A 16,366-nucleotide genomic window follows, 5' to 3' on the forward strand; every position below is an offset into this window, starting at 1 on the left:
GAACTACCATATGACCCAGCAATCCCACTACTGGGCATATACCCTGAGAAAACCATAATTCAAAAAGAGACATGTACCACAATGTTCATTTCACCACTATTTACAATAGCCAGGACATAGACATGGAAGCAACCTAAATGTCAAATGACAGATGAAAGGATAAAGAAGATGTGGCACACGTATACAATGGAATATTACTCAGCCATAAAAAGAAACGAAAATGAGTTATTTGTAGTGAGGTGGATGGACCTAGAGTCTGTCATACAGAGTGAAGTAAGTCAGAAAAAGAAAAAAAATACCGTATGCTAACGCATATATATGGAATCTAAAAAAGAAAAGTGGTTCTGAAGAACCTAGGGACAGGACAGGAATAAAGACGTAGACATAAAGAATGGACTTGAAGGTCCGGGGTGTGGAGTGGGAAGCTAGGGTGAAGTGAGAGTAGCATGGACATATATACACTAACAAGTATAAAATAGCTAGTGGGAAGCAGCAGCATAGGACAGGGAGGTCAGCTTGGTGCTTTGCAATGACCTAGAGACGTGGGATAGGGAGGCTCAGGAACAAGGGGATATGGGGATATATGTATGCATATGGCTGATTCATTTTGTCGTACAACAGAAACTAAACAGTATGGTGAAGAAATTATAGTCCAATAAAGATCTATTAAAAATTTAGATTAGTAAAAAGCATTATTTTTAAATTTAGAGGGAATGTTGGAGTTTGATATTATTGCAATCAGAGGACTCTGTAGAATATAAAATATTGAGTACCTGTCATTAGGGCTGGGAAATTTGTTTGCTTTCCTAATAATTATTCCAATTTTATATAAAGATTAAAAGCAGATTTTTTCATAAACACAAACCTATTTTTGCAGCATTTTTGGTGATAAGATTGAAACATCAGTCGATAGGACATGAATTGAATAAATCAAGTGCATCCTCCTAAGAGAGCACTGGGCAGCTGTGACATAAGGAGTAACTTCTTTTAACTATGCAGACCTAAATTGTCAGTGACTATCAGAATACTTTGTGCAGTTAGCTTTATTTTGGCAAGGAAGTGAATATAATTCATATAGTTTATGCACTTCTATATATTTATGCATTTATATCTTAATGGAAAAATTAAAACTATACAAGTGGGCAACTGTGAGGTGGGGAGAAGGAAGAGGATAGAGGAGAAAGGAGGAAACTATATTTCTCAGAAAGTACTTGTTTTGTTTTGTTTTAGAATTATATAATTATTGTGCCTGAATAGATATAATAAAATAGTTTAAGATATAGTCAAATAAAACAAAACTAAAAAAAAATATAATCACATTAGCAGTTGTATATAGAGACTTTAAAATATTTTTATGCTTATGTATATAAATAGATGTATTATTATATACTTTGTTCTTTTTATACAAATGGGAAATATTTTATATAACTTGTTCTATGAGCTGATTTTTATTTGTATAACAATATATCATAGATACCTTTGAATGACCATATATAATAATAGTTAACTCCTATATACTTCTTACTATGTACCAGGCACTACTTTAAGCACTTTCTGTATTAACTCCTTTAATCCTTCCAATAACTCCATTTCACAGATAAGGAAGTTGAGATGCAGCACTTAAGTGACTTACCCACAATGCTATGTCTAGTAAGTAGTAAAGCTGGAATTTGAACCCAGGCAGGATAGTACCAGAGGCTTCACTTCTCTCTCCTGCTTCTCCAAAAAGAGAGGTTACCTTTCCATTTTCATGGTTAGTTTATGAATAGAAATCAAGAAACAAGAGCTCTACAATTATATCTCAAAAACAGAAACAGATGGTAGATTAATCCTGTTTTGGCAAAAAATATTATTAAAGTAATAATGAGGTATATCTCTACATGTATAAATTTGAGTGATTTTTTTCCTTTATAATTTTCTTTGTTATTCGAATGTCTGATTAGGTGTTTTTTAATCGAAAAAACTAGTAAAGTCATTTTCATTTTGAATATAATAACCAGAATATATTAAGTCAGAATTGGTGCTGCATTAGTTTAAAAAAATAATTTTAAGTTATAGCCACTATGAATGGTAAACATCAAAAACATATTCAGTACACAATCTGCTGATTAATAATAATAACTAATATATATTGAGTTCTTATGTACTTCGACTATACTAGATGAGTGCTTTACATGCATTTTATCATTTAATCCTCAAAATTCTCTATTATTTAATCTCTGTTTTATGGTTGAGGAACCTGAGGTTTAGATTGGTTAAGCCACTTGCCAGAGGTCATATAGTCACTGAGTAGCAATGATTTGAACCAAAGATGAGTCCACAGTCCATATCCTTTGTCTGTGTGCTCAGCTGCCTTCAGACTTGAGTATAACATCTTTGCCAGAGTGTAGTTTATACATTCTCATGTTCATGGAAAATCCCTCAGTAAAATCATTTGAAGTCTAATGGCACTGAAAATATATTCAACAGCTTTTATAAATGTCCCGATTTAAAGAAAAATGTTCTATACATTATACACTAATAATTGAAAAAGTATGAGTTTCAAATGAGTATCTTACTGCTCTTCCTAGTACCCTAGACATAGATTGCATGTTGACCTCTATGTGTTGTGAGTAGGCCAAAGGCTTGTAGGTCTCAAATGCTGCCTAAAATTCCCACTCAGATTTTCCTTTAAGTTTGTGCATTTCAGGCCTAAGTGTTATCTGGAAGGCTTACGCTTGAAACTACTGATATTATCAGTCATAAATCTTTTAAGTAAATTCATTTTTATTAGATGCCTAAGTCTGTAATCTGGCTGGGCTCAGGGCAGCTACATTTTGTTAAGGAGGAAGCTTATCTAGAAAAATCCTAGAGCAATGGCTTAAGGATTGGGGAAGTATAAAGGATGTAACACAGCAGTACTGGACGGCCGAGAGGTGAGTAAGGGGAGGCGCCAAGGACAGACTTGGCCTGCTAAGCAGTTTCACCAGAGATAAATTCTACAGGTAAGTCACTGGTGAGGGACATGTTTGTATAATCTCAGTAAACAGTCAAACAGATGTCATTCGATGAGAATGGCCTTTTTGATGGTTTCAAAAGTACAGTTTCTACATAATTATATTAAATTACTGTTTGTAAAAATTCTATCTGCTCTATAAAGTTTATAGTAGCCCTTTTGCCAGGCTTTACCATTCTCAGTACCATTGATCTTTAATACTGACTTACACATTTAAGAGAAAATTAAAAGTAAAAGCAAAATTGAGAGAGCTTTCCTGACTTTTAAATATGGGTAGGAACTGTATGTATTTCCAAAAGAAGAATGAAAAGTATGTGTATATATTGTATGATGCCTTAAGTGTGAATACAATAGCTCTATGTCAGTTTTAGGGGATATCCTAAAAGATACGGCAAACTGAATTTTTTATTCTTCTATCTATGACTGAGGCAACGCTCCAGAAACACTTAGACTCATAATTCTGGTTCCTTCAGAACTTTGGCTTGCACAGAGCTACAGTTGGTTAGACTTCTCTCTACCTCATGGCATCCAGTCAAAACTTTGACTCAATTTTTTTAAATTAATTTATTTATTTTTGGCTGTGTTGGGTCTTCGTTGCTGAGTGCAGGTTTTCGCTAGTTGTGGTGAGCGGGGACTACTCTTTGCTGTGGTTCGCAGGCTTCTCCTTGTGGTGGCTTCTCTTGCTGTGGAGCACGGGCTCTGGAGCGCAGTCTCAGTAGTTGTGGCACACGGGGCATGCCACATGCTCCAGGGCATGTGGGATCTTCCCGGACCAGGGCTCCAACCCATGTCCCCTGCATTGGCAGGGAGATTCTTAACCATTGCGCCACCAGGGAAGTCCCTTAACTCAATTTTTAACCTGAGTTTTAAACTAAGTTATTTTAAGTTGTAGATCCCTGGCCAGTTTGTATGTGAGTTGTCCTGGGACAACGTCTCCCACTCAGGCTAGTCAGGTGTGGCTATAGGGGAGGCAGACACTACAGAATATCTAGTATTACAATTAAAAATCTTAAATAAACATACAGGTCATTTATATTAAGCATATTAGAAATACAGTTATTTACGGAAGAATAGTAAGCACATCTATGAAATTTTTTAGACATTTAAAAACCAAAGTGTAATGTCTAATCTCTCTAATTTATACTTAAAAGTTTCGCTGTGATAGATGTTCTAGAATGATTAGGACCTGAGAGCTACCAGGGGATTCTTATCTGTCATTCTTCTGTTCAGCTATGCAAGGCTCCTTCAGATGAACATATCTAACAGAAGTACATTAAAATCAAAAGTACCCTAAAATCCAGACTTCACTCTTCTGTGCGGCAATCACCTGGCCTTTCATTCCTAAGAATGCAGGTAAGGTTCTTAACTTCCCCTTCTGCAATGGAATGTCACCTCTGCCACTTCTGTGTCTTTCTGTTTGTTTGCTTGTTTTCCTAGTACATATTTATCTTATAACTGAAAGTTTGTACTTTTTGACTGCCTTCATCCAATTCCTTCTTCTCTTACCCGCTGCCTCTGGCAACCACAAATCTGATCTGTTTTTCTATGAGTCAGTTAGTTTTTGAAGTATAATTGACCCACAGTGCTATGCCAGTTCCTGTTACACAGCACAGTGATTCAGTATTTCAGTACATTTCAAAACGATCACCACAATAAGTCTAGTTTTGATCTCTCACCACAGAAAGATATTACATAGTTATTGACTATGTTCCCCACGCTGTACATTTCGTACCCATGACTCATTGATTTTGCAAGTGGAATTTTGTACCTCTTAATCTCCCTTTCCTATTTCTTTCTTTCTCCCACCTCCCTCCCCTCTGGTAACCACCTGTTTGTTCCGTATCTATAACTCTTTCTGTTTTGTTATGTTTGATCATTTGTTTTGTTTTTTAGATTGCACATGTAAGTGAAATCATACAGTATTTGTCTTTCTCTGTCTGACTTATTTCACTTAGTTTAATTCCCTCTAGGTTCATGCACACTGTGGCAAATGGCAAGATTTCATTCTTTTTTATGACTAATATTCCATTGTGTATAAATATATACATATACCACTTCTTCCTTATTCATTCATCTTTTGATTGGCACTTAGGTTTGTTTCATATCTTGGCTATTGTAAATAATGCTGCAATGAACATAGGGGTGCATATATCTTTTCTAATTAGTGTATTTGTTTTCTTTGGACAAATACCAGGAGTGGAATTGCCAGATTGTATGATAGTTTTAGTTTTTTGAGGAAGCTTCATACTGTTTTCTGTAGTAGCTGCACCAATTTATATTCCTACCAATAGTGTACAAGGTTTCCCTTTTCTCCATATCCTTAACAACACTTGTTATTTGTTGTCTTTTTGACAATAGTCATTCTTACAGGTGTCAGGTGATATCTCACTGTGGTTTTGATTTGCATTTCTGTGATATTGAGCATCTTTTCATGTACCTGTTGGCCATCTGTATATCTTCTTTGGAAGAATGTCTATTCATATCCTCTGCCCATTTTTTAATCAGGTTTTTTGTTTTATTGATGTTGAGTTATATGAGTTTTTGCACATTTTGCATATTAACCCTTATTGGATATGTTGTTTGCAAAATCTTCTCCCATTCAGTAGGCAGCCTTTTCATTTTGTTGATAGTTTCCTTTGCTGTTCAAAAGCTTTTTAGTTTGATGTAGTCCCATTTGTTTATTTTTGCTTTTATTTCCCTTGCCTGAGGAGACATATCCAAAAATACATTACTAAGACCGATGTCAAAGAGTGTGCTCCCTATATTTTATTCTAGAAATTTATGGTTTCAGGTTTTAAATTTAAGTCTTTAATCCATTCTGAATTTATTTTTGTGCATGGTGTGAAAAAGTAGTCCAATTTGATTCTTTTGCATGTAGCTGTCTAATTTTCTCAACACAATTCATTGAAGGGGCTGTTTTTTCCCCATTGTATATTCTTGCCTCCTTTGTCTTGGAGTAACTGCCCATCTAAGTTTGGTCTCATTTGTGGGCTCTGTTTCTTTTTTAATTGTGATTAAAAAGATACTTAAGGGCTTCCCTGGTGGCGCAGTGGTTGCGAGTCCGCCTGCCGATGCAGGGGACATGGGTTCGTGCCCCGGTCCGGGAGGATCCCACATGCCGCGGAGCGGCTGGGCCGGTGAGCCATGGCCGCTGAGCCTGCGCGTCCGGAGCCTGTGCTCCACAACGGGAGAGGTCACAGCAGTGAAAGGCCCACTTACCGCAAAAAAAAAAAAAAAACAGAAAGAAAAAAAGATACTTAATATGAAACTTGCCCTCTTAACAAACTTTTAAGTATACAGTACAGTATTGTTAATTATATACACATTGTTGTACAACAGATATCTAGAACTTTTTCATCTTGTATGACTAAAACTCTATGCCTATTGAAGCAGCCAACTCCCATTTCCCCCTTCTCACAGACCCTGATAACCACCATTTTATTTTCCACTTCTATGGGTTTAACTACTTTAGCTATCTCATATAAGTGGAATCATACAGTGTTTTTCTTCTGTGACTGGCTTATTTCTCTTAGCTTAATGTCCTCAATGTTCATCCATATTGTCACACGTGGCAGGATTTCTTTCCTTTTTAGGGCTGAATGACATTCAACTGTATGTACATACCACATTTTATCCATGTGTCTGCGGATGGGCCATTAGATTGTTTCCACATCTTGGCTATTGTGGATGATGCAGCAATGATTATAGGAATGGAATATCTCTTTGAGATACTATTTTCAATTCTTTTGGATAAATACCCAGAAGTAGAATTGCTAGATTACATGGTAGTTCTTTTTTTAATTTTTTGAGGAGCCTCCGTACTGTTTTCCACAGTGGTTGCACCATTTTACATTCCCAGCATCACCCAAGAGTTTCAGTTTCTCCACATCATTGCTAACATTTGTTGTTTTCTATTGTTTCAATAATGGCAATCCTAACAGGTGTGAGATATCTCATTGTGGTTTTGTCTTGCATTTCCCTAAGAATTAATGATGTTGAGCATCCTTTCATATACCTGTTGGCCATTTGTATGCCTTCTTTAGAGAAATGTTTATTCAAGTCCTTTGCCCCATTTAAAAATCGGTTTATTTGTTTTTATGTTATTGTGTTGTATGTAAGGAGTACATTATATACTTTGCATATTAACTCCTTATCAGATATATGATTTGCAAATATTTTCTCCATTCTGTAGGGTTTCTTTTTACTCTGGTGATTGTTTCCTTTGCTGCACGGAAGCTTCCAATTTTGATGTGGTCCCACTTGTCTATTTTTGCTCTTGTTGCCTGTATTTTCAGTGTTAAATCCAAGAAATCATTGTCAAGGTCAGTGTTTTGAAGCTTTTCTCCTATAGTTTTTTCTAAGTTTTATAGTTTCAGGTCTTACATTTAAGTCTTTGATCTCTTTTGAGTTGATTTTTGTGTATGGTATAAGATAAGGATCCATTTTTTTTTCTTTTTTTGCATGTGGATATTCAGGTTTCCCAGCACTGTTAGTTGAAGAAACTATCCTTTCCCCATTGTTTAGTCATGGCACCCTTGTTGAAGACCATTTGACCATGTATGCATGGATTTATTTCTGGGCTCTCTATTCTGTTCCATTGGTCCATATGTCTGTCTTTAGGCCAGTACCATACTGTTTTGAATACTGTAATATTGTAATATGTTTTGAAGTCAGGAAGTATGAGGCTTCTAGCTTTGTTCTTCTTTGTCAAGATTGTTTTGGCTAATCAAGGTCCTCTGTGGTTCTATATGAATTTTCAGATTGGTTTTTATATTTCTGTAATAATGGCAGAATAATGTAAAATGGCATTGGCATTTTGATAGGGATTGCATTGAAGCTGTCAATTACTTCTGGTAGTATAGATACTTTAACAATGTTATGTCTTCCAATCCATAAACACAAGATGTCTTTCCATTTATTTGTGTTATTTTAAATTTCTTTCAGCAATGTTTTATAGTTTTCAATGTACAAGTCTTTCATTTCCTTGGTTAAGTTAATTCCTAAGTATTTTAATTTTTTTTTAAAATAAATTATTTATTTATTTATTTATGTATTGTTGGCTGTTTTGGGTCTTCGTTGCTGCACACAGGCTTTCTCTAGTTGCAGCAAGCAGAGGCTACACTTCGTTGCAGTGCACAGGCTTCTCATGGTGGTGGCTTCTCTTGTTGCGGAGCTTGGGCTCTAGGTGCATGGGCTTCAGTAGTTGTGGCACGTGGGCTTAGTAGTTGTAGCTCATGGGCTCCAGAGCACAGGCTCAATAGTTGTGGCACACGGGCTTAGTTGCTTCACAGCATGTGGGATCTTCCTGGACCAGGGCTCGAACTCATGTCCCCTGCATTGGCAGGCGGATTCTTAACCACTGCACCACCAGGGAGATCCTCCTAAGTATTTTATTCTTTTTAATGATATATTTAAATGGGATTTTTTTAAATTTCCTTCTAAGATTTTTCATTGTTAATATATGGAAATACTACTGATTTTTGTATGCTGATTTTTTTATCCTGCAACTTTACTCAACTTGTTTATTATTTCTAACATTTTCTTTTTGGTGGAATCTTTTAGGGTTTTCTACATATAAGATTATGTTATTTGCAAGCAGAGATAATTTTACTTCTTCCTTTTTAAAACTGTGATGTCTTTTCTTTTTCTTTCCTAGTTGCTCTAGCTAGGACTACAGTATTATGTTGAATATTAATGGCAAACATGACATTCTTGCCTTGTTCCTGATCTTAGAGGAAAAGCTTTCAGTTTTGTACCATTAAGTATGATGTTAACTATGGGCTTGTCATACATGACTTTTATTATGTTGAATTAATTTCCTTTTATTTCTAGTCTGTTGAGTGTTTTTATCATGAAATGTGTTAAATTTTGTCAAATATGATCATGTGATATTTTTCTACTTTGTTCTATTAATGTGGTGAATCATTTTTTTTTTTAATGTTGAAACATCCTTGCATCCCAAGGATGAGTCCCACTTGGTCATGATGTATAATCCTTTCAATATGTTATTGGATCCAGTTTGCTAGTATTTTGTTGAGGATTTTTGCATCTACATTCATCAGGGATATTGGCCTGTAGTCTTTTTTTTTTTTTTTTTTTTGCTGTACGCGGGCCTCTCACTGTTGTGGCCTCTCCCGTTGCGGAGCACGGGCTCCGGATGCACAGGCTCAGCAGCCATGGCTCATGGGCCCAGCCACTCCACGGCATGTGGGATTTTCCCAGACCAGGGCACGAACCCGTGTCCCCTGCATCGGCAGGCGGACTCTCAACCACTGTGCCACCAGGGAAGCCCGGCCTGTAGTCTTATTTCTTGTCTTTGCCTTTGGTATCAGGGTAATGTAGACCTCATAAAATGAGATTGGAAGTATGCCCTCTGAGACGGACCAGACAGAAACCAGTCTCTTGGGCAGCCCTCTGAAAAGTCAGAATGTTAGACACATGCTCCAACTTTTCCCCTCCTCTGGAAGAAACTGGGGCGAGTGGGAGTTTCCTCCTGATCATGCTATACCTGGGGCAGGGAGGCTCTGGAGAGTGGGTGCCATGAATTTTCTTGTTGGCTTTGATGCAGCTGGTTTCATGCTTGCCTGTGGCACAGGAGCCTCTTAACTTTTGGGTTTTCTCACAAAGGGAATTGATCTATGTATTGTAGTTAATTTGGTGTCTCAGTGTGAAAAGGAGAGTCTTGAGCTTCCTATTCTACTGTCTTGCTCGTCACCCCCTACTTCTGTGTCTTATATCAAGCATTCATAATAATAAATTAGCATTTTAGAGAATTCAAGCATTAAATTATTGGAATCTTGCACTTAATCAGTGGTCAGTTGAGAGCTGATATTTAAAAGAGAGAAAAATCTAAGGGACAAATTAATGATATATTTCTTTAGGTTATGCTAATGTTATTTCTGCATTATTAGATTATTAGGAATTAAAGTTTCCAGATCTTTTGTTAAGCCACTGTCATGTTGCTCCTTTTGATAATGGACACTAAATAGCAAAATGAGCAATGTTTTTTAAAAAATTGAGATATAATTCATATGCCATAATATTTACTCTTTTAAAGTATAATGAACATGTTTTTGGCTAGAGTTTTATAAAAATCCCCAAACCTTTTATTGGATATTTCTTCTATTATTCTATTCCCTTCATCTCCTAAAAGAAAAAGATATGATATTTATTAATAATGTAATAAAGGCATGTCTGTAACAAGCTTAGACAACATTATCCAAGTATATTTTTTGGCAATAAAACTGAATAACTTGGAAATATTGGCAGTTGCTAAGAATTACTTTAGTACTCAGAACATTTTTTATAGCCTCTGTACTCCTGTGTCAGTAACACAATTGATTTTAAGTATTAAAATGCCTTTAAAAGCGTTATCCCTCTTTTTGAATTATCATTTTACCTCTCTGTTCTGTCTTAATATATGAATATTCAGTTTGAACATGCATCATATAGAGAGGGATTTAGACTCCAGTAAGTCAGAGGAAGTGTGTAGTTTAAATTTTCATTCTTTAATCCATTATCATTCTTTTGATTTTAAGTTCATGAATTTCTTTCTCCTCCCTCACTCCCTCCCTCCCTCCCTTCCTCCCTTCCTTCTTTCCTCTCTCTTTCCTTTCATTCTTATTTAACTGCTGCTAGTCTGACCAATCCAAAACACAAATATGAAATGAAAAAAAGGTCTTTGAGTATCAAAGAAGGAAAAAAGAGCCATTTACAAAGCTGATGTACGTTAAAATAGAGGAAGGCCAGATAAATTCTTATACATAATGTTAAGGCTATTGACTTAAAATTGGTTATTTGCTCTTCTCAGGTAACTCTCATGATTGACATGTTTCCCAAAATTGGAAATTAAATTAAGGAGTAGAAGGTGGAGCCAAGCAAGTGCCACTGGAAGGTTCTCCTTATACAGGTAGAGATGAAGTAAATGTCTCCAATTATTACAGAGGCTGGGGTTGTTTATTTTGGAGGAAAACACAATTATATTAAAACTTGAGGCTATTTTATACTGTATAATAACTGATACTTACGAATATAATTATATTTGTAAGCTCTTTTTGGCAAGTAGGTATGTTTATAATTATTTTATACCTTTATAACTCGATTATAAAATTAGTTTCTATCAAAGTGTAAAGGAAAGGTGTAAAGGAAAGGAAAATCATCTGTAATTCTTCCACCCAGAGATAGATACTCATGAATGTTTGAATGTAATCAGATATATATCTTCTTAAAAATTAGTATTATACTATATAAATATATGTAGTATAAGTGCCTGACAGTAAGCTTTTTTGATTGTAATATAAATGCCTGACATTTAACTTTTGACTGCTGAGGCATCTGTTTCAAATGCATCCATCTTGAATCAACTTATTATCAGCTATATGACACAGGTGCTAGCAAAACAGTAACCCGACTTTTCCCTTCCTGCACCCTAATTCCTGCTCTTATGTTTTAAATAAAGAATAAGCCTGCGAAACCCTAGGGACCCCATCCTTGACCCCAGTAAAGGCAGAACCCCAGATACATGCTTTCTCCCTCTCTCTCAACCTGCAACTTCCCTGTGTGGCCCTCAGGTGTGTGCCATGTATTCTCTAAGAGTTGTGAGTAATAACCTTGTCTTTTCAATGTTCCTTGACAGTTGTTGCTGAGGTATGTGTTGCAATCATAATAAGAACCACAAGGGCAGATCCAGCCACAACATTGGCTCTGTTGGAGGAAATGTGTTGGGGAGCTGCCACAAGTAGTACAGTGCCCCAAGCATTCCTAGCCAATAGCATTGCTGTCAGTAGGATGAGACTAACATGAAACAATGTATGTAGTTTTGTGACTAGATATCTTACTAAACTCTCCTATTAGTCTTAGTCTTTGCTTTTTCCATTTCTTCTCTTACATTTTTAGTTGGATAACAGTATCATCTGAAAATGAAAATAATTTTGACCCTTCGGGTACAATCACTGTACATCATATTTTTGTTTCTTAACCTATTTATTGTACTGAAATTTCTAGTCAGTGTTTAATAACTGTTGCTAGTGGGCTTCCTGACTTGTTACCGACTTTACTTATTTATTTAAATAATGTCTTTTTTTTTTTTTAATTTATTTGGTTACACCAGGTCTTAGTTGCAACAGGCAGGCTTACTTAGTTGCAGCATGCATGTGGGATCTAGTTCCCTGACCAGGGATCGAACCCCCACCTCCTGTATTGGGAGCGCAGAGTCTTAACCACTGTGCCAACAGGGAAGTCCCTTGTTACTGTCTTTAAAGGAAATGTTTCTAGTGCACCAAGGAGGACTTTTTTCTGCTTCAGCCTCACAGATTCCCCCCACTCCACCTTCCTTTTTCTGCCTCAGGGCATTTTCATAAGCTGTTTCCTCAAACTGCCTCTTCTTTTCACCTTAATAACACTTACTAAATCTTTATAGAGATTTCAGTTTAAACATTTCTTCAGAGAGGTTTCCTTGACACCCCTATGGCTCTTTAAAGTCTCTTAATATCTGTTCTTTCCTTTTCCCGTGCTTAATTTTGTGTATTTGTGGTTCTTTTTTATTTGTGGATTCAAATTTCTGGAAAATTGTGTGTTTGTATTTTCTCCCAAGACATCTTTCATTCATTTATTTACTTATGCATTCATTTCACACAAATGTTTCAAGCCCACTTTATATGGAGAGCACTGTATTGGGCACTAGAGATTCAGTGGTGAAATGATCAGATATGGTCCTTGCCTTTGTGATACTTATAATCTAGCAGTGAATAAGTAATGTAATTGGGATAAGAGCTAGGGTGTGTGGATGCATATACAAGAAGGAGTTAACCCATATGGGTGTCAAGGAAACCTCTGCAAAAATAATGTTTAAACTGAGATCTCTATTGATTTAGTAAGTGTGATTTAGGTGAAGAAGAAGAGGCAGATATCATTGCAGTTTGAGGAAACAGCTTATGAAAATGCCCTGAGGCAGAAAAAGGAGACTAAAAATCACCAGTATGGCTGAAGCACAAACAAAGTCCTATTGTTTTCCTTCACTAATAATAATTTTGGCTTTTATTAATATTATTCCTTTTTCTTCATTTTTAAAGAGCTGCTAATTTTTCTTTCCTCTATTATCTCTTAGTTCATTTTACTAAAAATATTTAAAGTTATACATTTTTTATTGAGTATCACTTAGGCTGTAATAATTTTTAATTTGATGCATTTTTGTTATTTTCTCAATTGTTTCTATTTGTAGTCTTGATTTCCTTTTTTGGACTAAGAAATATTTAGCAAGTAATTTAAGTTAATGTATGTATTATAAAGAATTTATTGTGAGAAGATATTGCTGGCCTAACCTGGGACTGTTTTGTGGATCTTTAGCTGGATTTACCTAAAATAGGAGACAGCCTCTTTTAAAATCTGTTCTGTCTGGGATGCCTTTATTTTCTTCACAAAGTTATACTTCTAGACTTCAAAATGCTTTTGTCTTATCTCCCTTAGATAATCATTAACTGGAAATCTTCACTGTTGCCAACTAAAATAATTATGGAACTAATTTTTTATCTCTATATTTTTATCACATTAATTCATATATATGCTGATATTATACCAAATTGTATCAATTATTGGATAACTGTACACATTTTTAGATTTTTTCAGAGAAAAATTATCATTATATAAGATAAATATAGTGGACTATTATATATATATATGAACCATTTTTCGTAAGTTAAGGAATACTAAAATCCTTTTCCTTTTTCTGCTATAGATTAAAAGAGATGACTTCAGTGACTTCTCTATTATAATTCAGTGTGAAGCTAGCTTCAGTGTGAAGCTATGTTTAAATACAACTCAATGTGAGTTGTATGTGAGTGCTGCCTGAGGCAACTGACATTTCAAATTGTGACTCTTTTCACCCGAAAAGCAAGAAGGTCTGCTCTTTCCTGTAGTTGGAGCTATTAAATGAAGTTAATTCACGAAGTCAGAATCTAACTCGTGACTTATTAGATTCTTTCATTTGCATTACAAATCGTTTGAAGGGAATGAAGCAATTGACCAAAAAATATTGAAGAAAGACTAGAGTAAAACATTATTAATTTGAACTCGCTTATTTTTGAATATCTGATCATCTAGGCATAGGGAATGAAAGACAGTGGATGAAATAATTTACAATGGAAATCAATAAGATTTTACAGGAAAGATTAAACTATTCACTAGAACAAACTTTCCAATCACTATCAGTACCTGAGACTTGAAACCAAATATTGCATATTACCCCCACCTCAAACAAATGTAAAATTTCTTTAGCTAAACTGAGTTCCAAACCAAAATATTATATTTTGTTAAAATAATCTCCATATTCACAGAGTCTTCTCCCCTCTGTATCTGTGTGTTAGTGTCCAAAATTTTATCTTATAAGGTTATCAGTCATTGGATTAGGGCCCCCCTTAATCCAATATGACTCATTTTAACTTGATTACATCCATAAAGACCCTATTTCCAAATAAGGTCATTTTCACAGGTACCAGCGTTTAGGACTTGAACTTGTATCCCTATATTTTTTTAGGGATACAACTCAGCCCACAATAGCACCCATCCTTGCCTTTAATTTTTTCAACCTCCCAATAGCCTTCCTGTTTAAGTATATTCCTCTCAGATTTGTCCTCTTCTTTCTTCTTAGTGACCTTGTTTCAGGTATCATATTCTTCTCGTGTATCTTCAAACTTTATCTCTTTTCTGGCTGTTTCATCATCATATAAACATATTCAAGTCATGTTCATCTTAAAAGCAACAACGAATCCTACCTATCTCAACCCTATATTTCTTTTTACCTCCTATCCCTTCTCCTTCCTATATCCCTGAACATGTGTCTTATATTCATATTTACTATGTCTTCTCTTCAAATCACTCTTCAATCAACTGAAGTCTGGCTTCTGCCCCACCACTGAGACTGCTTGCTCTTGTCAAGATTTTCAGTGCCCCCTTTGTTGTTAAATCGATGGACACATCTTATTTCTTCTACTGTAAAACTCAGTGCCTCACTGGACTTTTTTGGCCACTCTCACCTTCTTCAAACCAGACCCTTCAAATCAAATCCCTTGATTTCCATGGTATTTCACTTTCCAGATGTTTCCTCTGAGTGCTTAGCCTTCTTGGAAGGCTTTTCTTCCTCTACTTACTTTATAAATTGTGATGTCCTCCTAGGATTAATTTATCTTTCTTTTCTTACTGTATAATCTTTTTGTGGTTAGTCTTATCTCCTTGCATGTCTTCCACATCAACTGTATGATACTGATCTCCCAGAATGTATGTCTGCAGTCCATATTTCTTTTCTGAACTCTAGTGTATATGCAGCTGCCTGTTACACATTATCTCTTGGGTGTCTCACAGACACTTCAGATGCAACAAGTTAAAATTACTCCTTATCCTATATTATTTTCTTTCTTAGTGAGTGGCACTACTATCTAGCCAGTTACCCTAGTGAGAAGCCTCAGAGTCGTCATCATAACTCTTCCATTTTCTTTACCTCCATATACAATTTCCTATATATTATGTCTCTTTGTAATGTCTTCAAATTAGTCCTCTTTTCTCCAGCATCACTTGAACTGACTTAGATTAGGCCCCATATTTTCTTCCTAGCTTCTTTAATTATAACATTTTGTCCAGTCCAAACCATTTCCACATTGCTGCCTGTTTGATTTTCCAAAATGCAATCAGATGATTGGATTCGGTGCCCCTTGATGAATCTTTTATATACTCCCCTAGGTTATGTGTTTACCTCTGTGCAACAACATAGATGAGATCTTTTTTTTAACCCTCAGACATTAGCACAGTGTTTATCACATAAAATCCACTCAAAAGTTTTTTAAATGAATAAAGTCATCAATATGTACAAGATTAATCTAAATATAGAGTAATAAGAGAAGGTGACAAAGATTGGATTCTTAGGGAAAGATAAATATTTAAGAAGTAGGCAGGGGATGAAACTGGGTAAGAGAAATCAAATGGTGGTCAAAGGTTCTCCAAAGAGTAGAACCAAGAGAGAGTGGAAGTACTTGGTCATACATGCTAGTTTGTCTAGTTCAGCACTGAATTACAGCTGCTATACTGACTCCTGTCCAGTTTAGCATTGTTCCAGGTTTTTCACTTTTAATGAGAAGTTGTTATGAATAGTTACATTGAGATAAGCTGGGTTGTGTTTGGAGAAACAGTAGATGGCAAGTTATGCTGCCCTGATTCTTCCAAAGACCAAAGCACTCATTTCTCCAGCTACTGGTAGTGGCTGGCAGCAGACAGCTCTCAACTGAATTCTTCTCTAAATGCTTAAAATGTATGGTCTATTAATTTAATTCCAAAGCTTGTCCTCAGAACCACATTGTCTCATCTAATGACTGATAAAGCAGGGAG

At 35.7% G+C, this 16,366-nt stretch overlaps 1 long non-coding RNA gene across 1 annotated transcript; it reads left to right on the forward strand.

The window, feature by feature from the left end:
* Positions 1 to 7,227: 7,227 nt before the first annotated feature.
* On the forward strand, positions 7,228 to 13,864 carry LOC132421031 (uncharacterized). The gene is made up of 3 exons (XR_009518489.1): positions 7,228 to 7,317; positions 10,806 to 10,904; positions 13,728 to 13,864. It is a non-coding gene; the product is annotated as an uncharacterized lncRNA (long non-coding RNA).
* The last annotated feature ends 2,502 nt before the right edge of the window (positions 13,865 to 16,366 follow it).

The sequence above is a fragment of the Delphinus delphis genome, chromosome 1 (genome assembly GCF_949987515.2).
Source record: "Delphinus delphis chromosome 1, mDelDel1.2, whole genome shotgun sequence".
NCBI lineage: Eukaryota > Metazoa > Chordata > Mammalia > Artiodactyla > Delphinidae > Delphinus > Delphinus delphis.